The following is a 12352-nucleotide window of genomic DNA, read 5'->3' as shown; positions in this document are numbered from 1 at the left end:
TGTGACATTTCTATTATCTTAAGATGTAGCAGTTGTAATGTGTTCTTGCAGACAGTGTAAAATTGCACCCAAAACATTTACATGGAATAAATGGAAGTGGTCTAATTAACACAGCAAACTCAACACACATTAAAATTGAATTGCATTCAAAATACTTCATTAAAATACAACCGAAGAATTATAATTAAATCCGCAACCTGATTACAAATACATTTATGCTGATGAGTAAAGCACAGTGTCTGTACCAGTGAGCACTGCAGCAGATTTTCTCTCCAGCACAGCTGAATCATAAAACTCATCCATACATAGTGGCGGTGACAGGACTGACTGTCAAAGCTCTTTAAATCCAGCCTTTGTATATAAGAAAGAAAAAGGTAATTTTACACTGCCATCAAGTTCCTTTATAAATGAAGCTCTGGAAAGAAGTTCAGCCATGCTGATTACATAGGAACAGCAATTCCACTTTCAAACAACACCTTGGCACTTCCAGACAAGGACAGCAGACAGGACAAATCCAGTCACACTTAGGGACTTGTTCCACTGAGGAAGTTCCCTGTAACAGGAACTGTCATAGAATGGTTTGGGTTGGAAGGGACCTCAAAGCCCATCCAGTCCCACCCCTGCCATGGGCAGGGATACCTCCCACTGGATAAAGCCCCATCCAACCTGGCCTGGAACCCCTCCAGGGATGGGGCAACCTGTGCCAGGGCCTCACCACCCTCATCATAAAGAATTTCCTCTTAATGTTTAATCTAAATCTTCCCCCTTCCAATTTAAAGCATCCGAGGGACCAGCAATACACAGCTCAGGGGTTGGTGTAACACAGCTGCTCTGCTCCTCATCTGCACCAAACCAGACAGCTCTGACTGTGTGTGAGCCCTCTTCTCCAAGCAAATAGCAGACACAGCTGGTTGTGAAGCACCTGTGGGGGTCCTGAGGGCATTAACAAGCCTTAATGGCCTGAGACAGCCTCACCTGGGACCTCCACCCCCAGCCCTGGGCTCAGGGACTCTATTTAATCTCAGTTTGGGGCTCTTGCTGCCTGTTTGAGGGGTAGTGGTGGCCGTGGAGCTCCTTAATCTTTGCTTCAACTCACAGGCTGAGTGTCTGCCCTGTTTTGTCACCATGGACCTATTTGGCATTACTGGGTATTACCTTGATCTATGAGTTGACTTCCTGGCTGGAGCTGGGACCTGCCTCCTCACTGTAGTGTTGTATTGTGATGGGGCTGTGGGTTGCCCCTGGCTACTGTCTTCTACCCCCTGACTTGAGGATGCCCTATCTTTTAGGGAGCAGCCAGCCCTTGCTGTGTGCTGACGTTGTGTTCCTAGATCTGCTGCTGATTCGACATGCAGAAAGATTTGAAGAGGTAATTTTCTTTTTCCTTGCCTTGTTTTCCTCACCTTCGCCCTGCCTCAGTGCCTGTTTGGTTTGGAAATTTTAATGTTTTCTGTTTCTCATGGCTTCTGACGTGTTAGTACTCGAGATCATAGGTCTGTTACAAGAAGTCCAGATGTTTTGAGGCTTATATTCACTGTGTGCTTGCAGGCCTGAAAGATTTAGGCTGAAAGAGGGAAGACTTTGATGAGATCTTGGGAAGAAATGTTTTCCTGTGAGGGTGGGGAGGCCCTGGCCCAGGTTGTCCAGAGTAGTGGTGGCTGCCCCATCCCTGGAGGGGTTCCAGGCCAGGTTGGATGGGGCTTGGAGCCCCTGATCCAGTGGGAGGTGTCCCTGCTCATGGCAGGGGGGGCTGAACGGAATGACCTTCATGGTTCCCTCCAACCCAAACCATTCTGTGATTCCGCAGAGTAAGTATTTTGGTGGTCTCTTGGCTTTCGTGTCTCTTACATGGCTCACTCCAAGGTTGTTCAAGGCTCTATATGGGTCCACCAGTGGTATCTTTAGGTTACCACAGACCATACCTGCTCCTGGGGGGGTCAGCAGCAAGACTGTCTATGAAGTTAGTGGGCGTGAAATGTGAGAATTCCTCATGCAGGAACAATTTTGGGCAGTTTGGTTATCCTGCTGAGGTGCTATGACCTTCAGTACTAAAAGCATTCTATAGCCCCAAAACAAAGAGTGGGAAGCTGCTCCCATACCCAGAGCAACATGATACAAGAAGAGATTAAAATCAAGCAGTTGCAGCAAAATATCCTGGATAATTATGTTGCTGTTACCCCAGTGTCATTAAGGCTTGGGGGGAGACATTTAGAGGAGCAGTGAATTGCTATAATGAATGTTTGTGACACTCGGAGCCATCCACATGCCACTCGTGATGGCTCATTTTAGTTCACTCCCTGAATTTCTCTCTAAACCCATCATAAACCACATGTTCTGCTGCTGACACTTGAACCAGAGCAGCATGCTAATGAACCCAGGAGCGGGGAGAAGCTTTCAGCAGTGGATTTGCAGCTGCGGTGGACTTGGGAGGAGAAACAACACTGAATCAGTAGCCTGCTGCTCCTCCAACCTGCGTTCAGAGGTGACTTTGACAATTTGCATGGTGGCATCGAGGGTTTAGGATCCAGCTGGAGGATTAGAGTAATGGCTCGCTTCCAAGATCATTTGAGCTGCTTTCTTGTGCTGCCCACTTTACAGGAATTGCATGGGTGATTATAGAAACACCGCTCATTTAAAACAGGCAGGGATGGTGGGTCCTCAGCTTGTCCCTCTGAAGTCAGTACAGTGAGAGGACTACAGAGCAGCTCCTTCATCTTCAATTAATTCTATCTTCAGGTTACTCTGCTTTATTTACTGTCATATTCTATCCTTGATATATACAGAGAGAAAAGTTTCTTCAGGCCAAGGATTTGATGGATAGTTACTGCGAGGCTTTGTTTAAACTGAGATCATGCCAAGCACAGAGATCAGGGCCACATCAGTTGTTGTATTTTAAATATTCTTGTTTGAACACTGTTCTAATTGCTAACGATAACAAATTGACTGCCAGTAGCCATCCTACTGCGCGTTGATCTTCATTTCTCCTACCCTCCCACTGCCCACACAAGTGGATATAAACAGCTATTGTAAGCAGAGAGGAAAAAGGAAGCGAGGACACAGAACTGCCCGGGAGCATCGCAGAGCTGCACCCTGTTTAGCTGTGAGCCCAGTAAACACGGCCAAGACTTGACCGCCGTATCCAAGAGCAAAGCTGTTCCTCAAGCAGAACAACAGGTACAGAGCACGGCGCTCAGCTGTTTGGGGACAGCTTTGCCTTTCAAGCATCAGCATTTCTTTGTTAGAAAACCAGAAACTATACTTCATTAAAGCATCAGTGTTTACCAGGCTACGGAGTGTGGCTTTCACGTCGCGTGTGAAAGTCTTTAGTCTCTATATTGTGACCGGTTCTGGAATCCTCAGCGTAAGAAGGAGAGGGAACAGTTGGAAAGGGTCCGGAGGAGGCTACAAAGAGAATCCAAGGGCTCGAGCACCTCCCATCCGAGGACAGGCTGAGACAGTTGGGGGTGTTCAGCCTGGAGAAGAGAAGGCTTCGAGGAGATCTTGTAGTGACCTTCCAGTACCTGAAGGGGCATGAGAAAGCTGAGGAGGAACTTTGTTAAAAGGTGTGGAGTGATAGGATGAAGAGGAATGGCTTTAAATTGGAGAGGGGAAGATTTGGACTTGACATAAAGAGGAATTTATTCATGATGAGGGTGGGGAGGCCCTGGCCCAGGTTGCCCAGAGCAGTGGTGGCTGCTGCATCTCTGGAGGGGTTCCAGGCCAGGTTGGATGGGGCTTGGAGCCCCTGATCCAGCGGGAGGTGTCCCTGCCCATGGCAGGAGGTGGAACTGGATGGGCTTTGAGGTCCCTTCCAACCCAAACCTTTCTACGATTCTGTTTTCAGGACTGAAAATGCCCACCTGGCATATTTAGCTATTAAAAGGAGTAGTTGTTAATACTTGAAGGCTGCTAATACAGTTTGGGTTTATATTTAAATGCAAGATACCTGTTTGTTCACAGAAATTCCTGGTTACTGCTTTACTATGACACGTGATTGAGGGCCAAAGATAGAAATATGTGTGACTCTTCTGTGTATCCACATTTCAAACAGTTTCTAAAATGGTTTGTTCTACGTAGCTTACAGAAAGAGGACAATCAGCAAATGGAGCGAATTGAAACACTTATGTATATCAACATATGGTATTACTATAGCAAAAAACGTTGATGTCCAGGCTCTAACTACTGATTTTTAAGGAGTTTATAAAGATAGTATTTTGTATTCTGTATCCCCTCTAAAGATTAAGAAACCTGGTGTTTTATTGTTATATAAAATCATAGTTCCAAGCTGAATATGGTTGTGTTTCCAAGCAATTGAGATTTTTTTTTTTTTCCCCAGGGATATCAAATCACAGTTCCATCAACTGTTTTTGTAACAGAGGATCCCACTCTTTCTTGCATGTGCTGTTTTTTATTGTATTCTTGTATCATGGGATACACCACTACCTTCTAACTTAGGGGCATGGTTTGGTAGGTGTGGTGGTGGGCTGAGGGCTGGGCTTCATGATTTCAGAGGTCTTTTCCAATGTTAATGACTCCACGAATCTGTGAGCTTTTGCCCAGCTACCAGGCTAAGAACAAGGAAAGAAAAGCTCACAGACTGGCAAGAGAAAACTAAATATAAGAAACCCTGCGGATAGGTGAAAGCAGCCGCTGGTTGTGATGGAGCCCAGGAGTCGTTGACTGGAGCAAGACTGTAGAAGAAGAAAGAGCTCTGCTGCTTTCCACCTTCTTCATCCATTGCACTTTCATGGTTGAAGGTGGCCCAGAATAAGGTGCAGCCTGTGCAAAAGTGCTATGGCCTCTAGATTACAGATTTTTCTGTTGTCCTGGCAATATTTCACTCCTCCCACCCCCAAGGTGTGACTATCGCTTTGTGGTTTTATGGAGGGGCGCTGCCTTTCCAGTAACAGCAGCTCCAAACTGCTCCAGACAGGTTGGGTGAGAAGGAGAAATGCCAGCTCCGGTTCTCAGTTCAGTGTCACAGCAATTCCTTTGAATTTAAAGTTTCTGAAAGCCGATGTTATCTTTTTGAGTGTCCTTAGAGCTTTGAAGGTCAGTGCTATCATCAGAGGCATTCTCTTCAACTTGTTTTATCTGCTGCTGAGCTCGTGTTGGCCTCCTCTTCTCAGTTAGAAAATCCAGACCAGAAGTTGCTTGGTATTTATTACATGGATAAGCTTAAAATATGAAAGCCTTTCTCACTGTCTGGCTTTGAAAAGGCACTGCCGTATTTTCATGATACTTTTCATAAATAATTAGAACGGAGTGTTTTGAGCTCTGCAGGAATTATATGATGCTCCCTGTCAAACTCTATTAACTCTGTGTCAGGTTCTTACTTACCCATTGGCTTCATATTCACTTTAGCGATCTTCTGAACACGAAAGGCTGACAGGCTTTACTCTTAGCTACTCAAAACTTCAAGGTTTTAATTGCTGCTGTGGTACCTGTCACTAAACTCAGCTAGCAGTGGCTCCCATATGACTGTTTGTGAGACTTTTGGGTCTAAAAAGCCTTCAAGTAAGAAATCTTTTTGATACCAAAGGAATTAAAAAGCACACCTTAAATTTTTAAATCGCATTCCTTTCAAGGGATCATTTTTAGCCCATGAAAGTCAATGGCAATCCATCCCGAACCTTTGATGAACATCAAGCCAGGCTCTTGTCTCTTGGGCACTTTTTGTGCTAGCTAGACATAGTAAACAAAATCTGATGAGCTCTAATTAAAATCACATTATTTAATATGTATACTTGGCAGAATATTTTTTGCTTTCAAGTTGAAGTATGGTTCTGTTCTGGAAAGCCACTGTGAGTGGCACTGGGAAATGGTGTATTTATTTTTCACTTACTCTTCCCAGAAGAGTCTGTTCCCTTTGTAGGCAAAAAAAGAATTCCTCTATACTGCTCCCCCTGCAAACAGCATACTTGAAACAAAATTTAAGCCGTGTCCTTCACTGCTTAGGATTAATCATCACAGAGTGTGATAAAGCCTGGAGAGATCATAGCTGAGATCAAAACCACAAATGGAATGTACCTGTTGTAAGGCTGAATCAAAGATACATCAGTGATTTGAAATGCAGCTTTCTACACTGACTTCAATTATCTTTCCATCTGGTGTTTGGGAGCTAATTCTGAGCGTGTTTATATGTGTGCTTAATCCTCATGATGAAAATATCACTGTCAACAAGTGGAAGCCCCATCCAGTCTCATTTTGCCAACTCTTTCATTTTCCTCTGAGTTTGTAAACTTCAGCTGCAGAACTGGTGGTGTGGGGGGGAAAAGTGATAAGAACAAGAAGAAATCCTCCCAGTTCTGACATTGCACCCACCTGGTTATTCAGCTGATGTTTCCTAATCACACACTCTTGCTAAAAAACCCAAATGCAGTCCGCGCAGCGGTACGACGTAGCTGAAAAGCCCCCGCTCCTGGCCGTGCTGCCTTCACGAACCCCCTCGCCAACTGCCTGAACTCCAACCTTGCCACAATCCAGCTGACAAAAAGGTCACAAAGCATCACCAGAAGCGAGGAAACATCGCCAAGTGGATGTATTGGTATTACATCCTGCAGCTTCTTAGGTCTTCGATCGATAAAACTGAAAATCGTCAGTGACTGGCCTCTAGGAGGAACAGGGGCAGGTATGTTCCTCTGTTGTCATGTTGGGGCTCTTAAGTTGCCAATTATATCCATAATAATGAAGTAAAATAATAATGAAAATAAATGAATAATGAAAATAAAAATAATGAATGGGTAATTTCAACCAGAATGGGGTAGCCAGAAGCCACAAGGAGTTTAGGAGTGTTCGCTCTGTGCTGTATCCTGCACCGCTGCTGCTCTCACCCGGTCCTGCGATCGCGTGGCTTTTACTGTCACATGCAGATGCACACACAAATTGGGAAGGCAGGGAGGAGTGAAAAATAGATTAGTTACTGTGGAAAAAGTTGCACTGAAAGACACTTGCATTCCTTTGAATCAAAGACTGCTTTAAATAGAAGAAATCTAAGTTTAGGCCAAATTTAAAGTTAATCTTTCAATTCTGTGAGCTCAATGGCTGGAAAAGTGTTGCAATGTAGAGAAAGACATAAATATTTCAAATTATTGTAATTATCCATCACACGTTGGGCTCTTCTGGGGCACCATTCTTTGCTGACGACTGCCTTTGCCATTCTGCTATGTGAAATTTCCCATATCACCACAATGGTTTTCAAGATCACTGCGGGGCTGCTGGAATTAAATAGTAAAAAATGTTTATTAAGAAAATTTAAGGACCCTCTCATTTGTCTTCCCTGCGTGGTGACACAGTAACTTGGAGTTTAGAGTTGGCTGTGTGGGGGAAAAGACAATAAACACAAGGAGGAGGAGGAACCTGAGGGCACTTGGGCAGCTCTTGCTTACCAATCAAACACGATATTAGTGCGTGGTGGGGCAGGAGTGAGCGGGCAAACTTGAGGGTGAAAGGGATTAACCGCGCCTTTTGATCCTGCTGCAAAGAGTAATCCCGATGGCTCTGGCACGCATCTGGGTTTGGCCACAAAGCTGATTTTTTCTCTGTAGAATCATAGAAGAGTTTGGGTTGGAAGGGATCTTAAAGCCCATCCAGTTCCACCCCTGCCGCGGGCAGGGACACCTCCCACTGGATCAGGGGCTCCAAGCCCCATCCAACCTGGCCTGGAACCCCTCCAGGGATGGGGCAGCCACAGCTTCCCTGGGAAACCTGGGCCAGGGCCTCTCCACCCTCTTAATTAAGAAATTCCTCCTTATGCCCAGTCTAAATCTGCCCCTCTCCAGTTTATCTCCATTGCTCCTCATCCCATCCCCACAAGCCTTTGTGAACAGCCCCTCTCCAGCTTTCTCGTAGCCCCTTCAAGTACTGGAAGGTCACTATAAGATCTCCTCGGAGCCTTCTCTTCTCCAGGCTGAACAACCCCCAACTCTCTCAGCCTGTCCTCGTACGGGAGGTTCTCCAGCCCTCCAATCATCTTTGTAGCCTCCTCTGGACCTGTTCCAACATTTCCATCTCCTTTCTGTATTGAGGATTCCAGAACTGGACACGGGACTCCAGATGAGGTCTCACAAGAGATGACGAAAGGGGCAGAATCACCTCCCTTGACCTGCTGGCCACGCTTCTTGTGATGCAGCCCAGGACATGGTTGGCCTTCTGGCTGTGAGTGCACGTTGTTATTGTTCAAATTCTATCCAGATTTTAGTCCCCTAGCGAAATATCTCTCTGCATCAGATGGCGTTTTGCTCGGGGCCGTCACACTTCTCTGTAGCTTACCATTTCCTTCTCAACGGAAGAAAACCAGAGAGCAAAGTAACCCTCCTGATCAGCAGCCGAGTGCTCTGGGAGAGCTGAAGATAACTGCGAGGCATCATCTGTTCACTGGCATGAGGAAAAGCAACTCTTCAGTCATATTTCCTAATCTGGAGGGACAGGTGGGTGTGGAAAGCGATGACAGCCGGTAATGGCTTTGGTTGGCCATCTGGCAGGGGTTTATTTGCTCTGTGAAACACAGTGAGTTTAATAATGACTTAAGAAAAAAATGTGCTGTCTGGAATTTCTGTCAGAAAAACAGGCTTCCAGGAGGAGAGAGAATTTCTTCCATCTCAAAATATTTGTGGACATGGAGATACACACACACACACACAGAGTACATGTGTATACACCTACATGCTTCCTCAGCAAGTTTTCCGGTGACACCAAGCTGTGTGGCATGGTCGAGACGCTGGAGGAAAAGGATGGCGTCCTGAGGGACCTGGACACGCTGGAGAGGTGGGGCTGTACGAACATCATGAGGTTCATCAAGGCCAGGTGCAAGGTCCTACACCTCGGTGAGGGCATTCCCAAGCACAAATACAGCGTGGGCAGAGGATGGGTTGGGAGCAGCGCTGAGGAGAAAGACTTGGGGTGCTGGGGATAAGAAGCTCAAGATGAGCTGGCAATGGGCGCTCACAGCCTGGAAACCAACCGTGTCCTGTTATTGCTTGGCAAAACAAATCCTCACCTGAAGAACAGGCGTACCCGCTTCCCACACACACTGTGGGATATTGTGGCTGAACCAAAATAAGTGCTTAAGCTCAACAAAAATCTTGAATGTTGAGTTGACAGTAGCTTGAAGTACCGATTGAGGCCTCAGGAAACGGTGCTAAATAACTTCTACCTGATTTAAACCTTAAACTTCTTCCTAATGCTTAAAAAATAGAGACAGGATTGAACCCCCCGATATGATTCCCACTTTTGAAGTACTTATATTTCTGATATTCAACATGCTGATTTGGAATTACAGTGTTAACCATTCAAAACATACTACACAAAAAAACCTTCTTAAAATGAATTTTACACTGAAATGTAAAATGGACCAATGGAAAAGAAAAGAACTCGGAGTGTCTATAGTAGCTTCCCTATTGTGACGACTTGTACCATTCCTCTGCGTAATTATTCCACTGAGGCCTCAGCAGATGGAGTAAGAGGCAAGCTTTAAACACTGATAACGAGTTCATGCACAAGCGTTTTTTGTCCCTTGTCAGTTCAGAGATCTTTCATAACTGTTCCCAGAAGGCCAAGAGTACCCAACAAACCAACAGAACGAGCTGGTTCCCACATTCCTGGCTCGTGCCGGAGAGTCCCTGTTTTGCTCCCATTGGAAGCAGAGCCACAGCAGGAGCTGTCGCTGACCCAGCTCTCAAGGACGCTCAACATCCTTTAATCCTCAACATAGGAATGCTCAATATAAGAAGAATATGGAGCTGTTGGAATGGGTCCAGAGGAGGCCATGGAAATGATCAGGTTCTGGAGCACCTCCTGTACGAGGCCAGGCTGAGAGAGTTGGGGTTGTTCAGCCTGGAGAAGAGAAGGCCCCGGGGAGACCTTCCAGTACCTGAAGGGGCTATGAGAAAGCTGGAGAGGGGATATTTATAAAGGCCTGGAGTGATAGGATGAGGGGCAATGGGGATAAACTGGAGAGGGTCAGATTTAGACTGGAGATAAGGAGGAATTTCTTCACTGTGAGGGTGGGGAGGCCCTGGCCCAGGGTGCCCAGAGCAGTGGTGGCTGCCCCATCCCTGGAGGGGTTCCAGGCCAGGTTGGATGGGGCTTGGAGCCCCTGATCCAGTGGGAGGGGTCCCTGCCCATGGCAGGGGTGGAACTGGATGGGCTTTGAGGTCCTTTCCAACCCAAACTATTCTATGATTCTATGATGCAAAGTCAAAGTTCATTTACCCTGCTGGAAGAGCCCATGTTTCTTAGTTCAGAGTTCTCGTATATCAATGTAAACATTTCACCAATGTCTTTTCCCACAGTACATGGAGATTTTAATCCTAAGTTTGTCAGTAATTGCTAGAAAATCAAGCAACCTTTTGTTTCCAGTTGTAATATTTTGAAAACAACTTACACTGCTTCATAGCTTCTTATGTCTGGATATAAGAGGATAGAAGAAAACCTCTTGGATCTCCTTTGAATAAAAGGCAGCAAGTGACCACTCTTAACTGCAAAGAAATCACTTCTCAATTCGATATTGATGTTAAAGCAGTTCCCAGTTCAGACTCCAGTGAGCATCCAAGTTGCTTAGTGGGAAAGCCTCTTTCCAAGACATGTATTTCATCATTTAAAATATAAATACAGATGCTGGCCTTTGTATTTTGTTCTAGTAATACAGAACTAGGCTAGAATCTAGCTTTTTGCTCACTAGCACTCCAAGAATAGAAAAGATTGGATAAACATGTGCATCAGGTAAAAAAAAACCAGCGAAGTTGTGATGGGTTTGGCACAGCACCTTATAAAATCATCCTTAAAGTGTCCTGTCAGTGTTAGACACTATATAAAGATTTGGCTTCTATACTTGCATTTCAAAATCTATCATTTGCCTATTACGAGCTTATTTTGCTGAATTCTCACTGCATTTATTTTCTTAAAAATGCTTTCCTATAACTTCAACTGAAATTCCTTTACATATGCACGCTGGGAACATTTGTATTTCAGCTCTCTTTGATGATTTTCCCTATATTTAATTCGTGTGCTTTCCATCTTCCATGCACTAATTAGCTTTCCACAGTCTGACTCTTTTACTCTGCGCGATAGATCTTATTGCATTAAACCCTGTTTTCTCTTCCCAACTTCATACTTTTCCTTTTTATTAGTTCTGTGCCATCCTCTCTCTTGTCAGCAATGTGTATACGAGTAGATGAAAGCTGCTTCAAATTAACATCTCGCCCAACTCTTCCTGCTGTATGAAAGCTGATTTCAGGAGCAATTGGCCAATCTCTTCGGCTGATTGAAGTTTGCTGTGTCGGCTCCTCCACAGCCGCGGGGATTTACAGCACCTCTCAGCCGGGCACTCGGGCTGAAGCCGTGGGACGGGAGCTGCCGTTTGGACAGTAGGTGTGGAGTTGTTCATCACTTACCGCGTGACCATCGTTAGTGTTTGCTCACAGCTATTACGTGTCACGGGGGAAATGGTTTGCATCTGAAATAAGCCGGTGCTGAACCGCGAGTGGGTTACTGGGGGGTTCAGGGACAGCTTTTGTCTGTTTAGTGCTCTCATTTGAGCTATCAGGAGCTTTGAGACATCTCTACACGAGAGCAGACCCCTTCCTGGGTGTTCACTAGCAATAATTCATTAAAGACTTTCTTCTCACCCACATTTGCTGAGCAAATTCTCCTGCAACTCAAAGAAAACATTGCATGGATTCATAGAATGGTTTGGGTTGGAAGGGACCTCAAAGCCCATCCAGTTCCACCCCCTGCCATGGGCAGGGACACCTCCCACTGGCTCAGGGGCTCCAAGCACCACCCAACCTGGCCTGGAACCCCTCCAGGGATGGGGCTTTCCTGATATCTCTGAGCAACCTGGGCCAGGGTGTCCCCATCCTCACAGGAAAATATTTCTTCCTGAGATCTCATCTCAATCTTTCAGCTTAGAACCATTCCCCCTCGTCTTTCCCCTGCACTCCCTTTTCCGTCTTAAAAAAGTTCTGAGAGAAGGGTTTGCAGATGAAGGAAAGGTTGGTGGTAACCCCTTCTGCTTTCCCTCTCTGATTTCTGTTTGAGGAACTGAAGATCAGCGTTGCTCGCGTCGTACACCAGCACCTCCGGAGCGTCGCCCAGCCCAGTGGCACCAGCGGAGCTGCTCATTTCGCTCTGACTGGTTCCGGATGGGCCAGGCTCCAGCCTGCTTTTTCAGCAAGGCTAATGGGATTAGAGAGCACAAATCTTCCCCCCCTGCCCCTGAAGTAAACAGAAATGATAGTCTGAATAATAGTTTGCTTTTAAGGTTATATTTTAGATGGTTCAGCTGACAGATATTTTACCCTGTTTGTCTTGAGTCAGAATCTTTTCTGCTTAAATTAAAATAACTGCTGAT

The 12352-nt window shown here is 45.6% G+C and overlaps 1 long non-coding RNA gene across 1 annotated transcript in view; it reads left to right on the top strand.

The window, feature by feature from the left end:
- The first annotated feature begins 1058 nt into the window (after positions 1–1058).
- The window catches only part of LOC128852665 (uncharacterized), a 98004-nt gene continuing 86710 nt past the window's right edge, over positions 1059–12352 (top strand). Inside the window, exon 1 of the long non-coding RNA XR_008450636.1 lies at positions 1059–1369. This is a non-coding gene — a long non-coding RNA (uncharacterized LOC128852665). The remainder of the gene's footprint in view (positions 1370–12352) is intronic.

Source organism: Cuculus canorus, chromosome 7, assembly GCF_017976375.1.
Source record: "Cuculus canorus isolate bCucCan1 chromosome 7, bCucCan1.pri, whole genome shotgun sequence".
NCBI lineage: Eukaryota > Metazoa > Chordata > Aves > Cuculiformes > Cuculidae > Cuculus > Cuculus canorus.
Note: the sequence above shows the minus strand (reverse complement) of the source record. Positions and strands in the feature narration are given on the sequence as shown.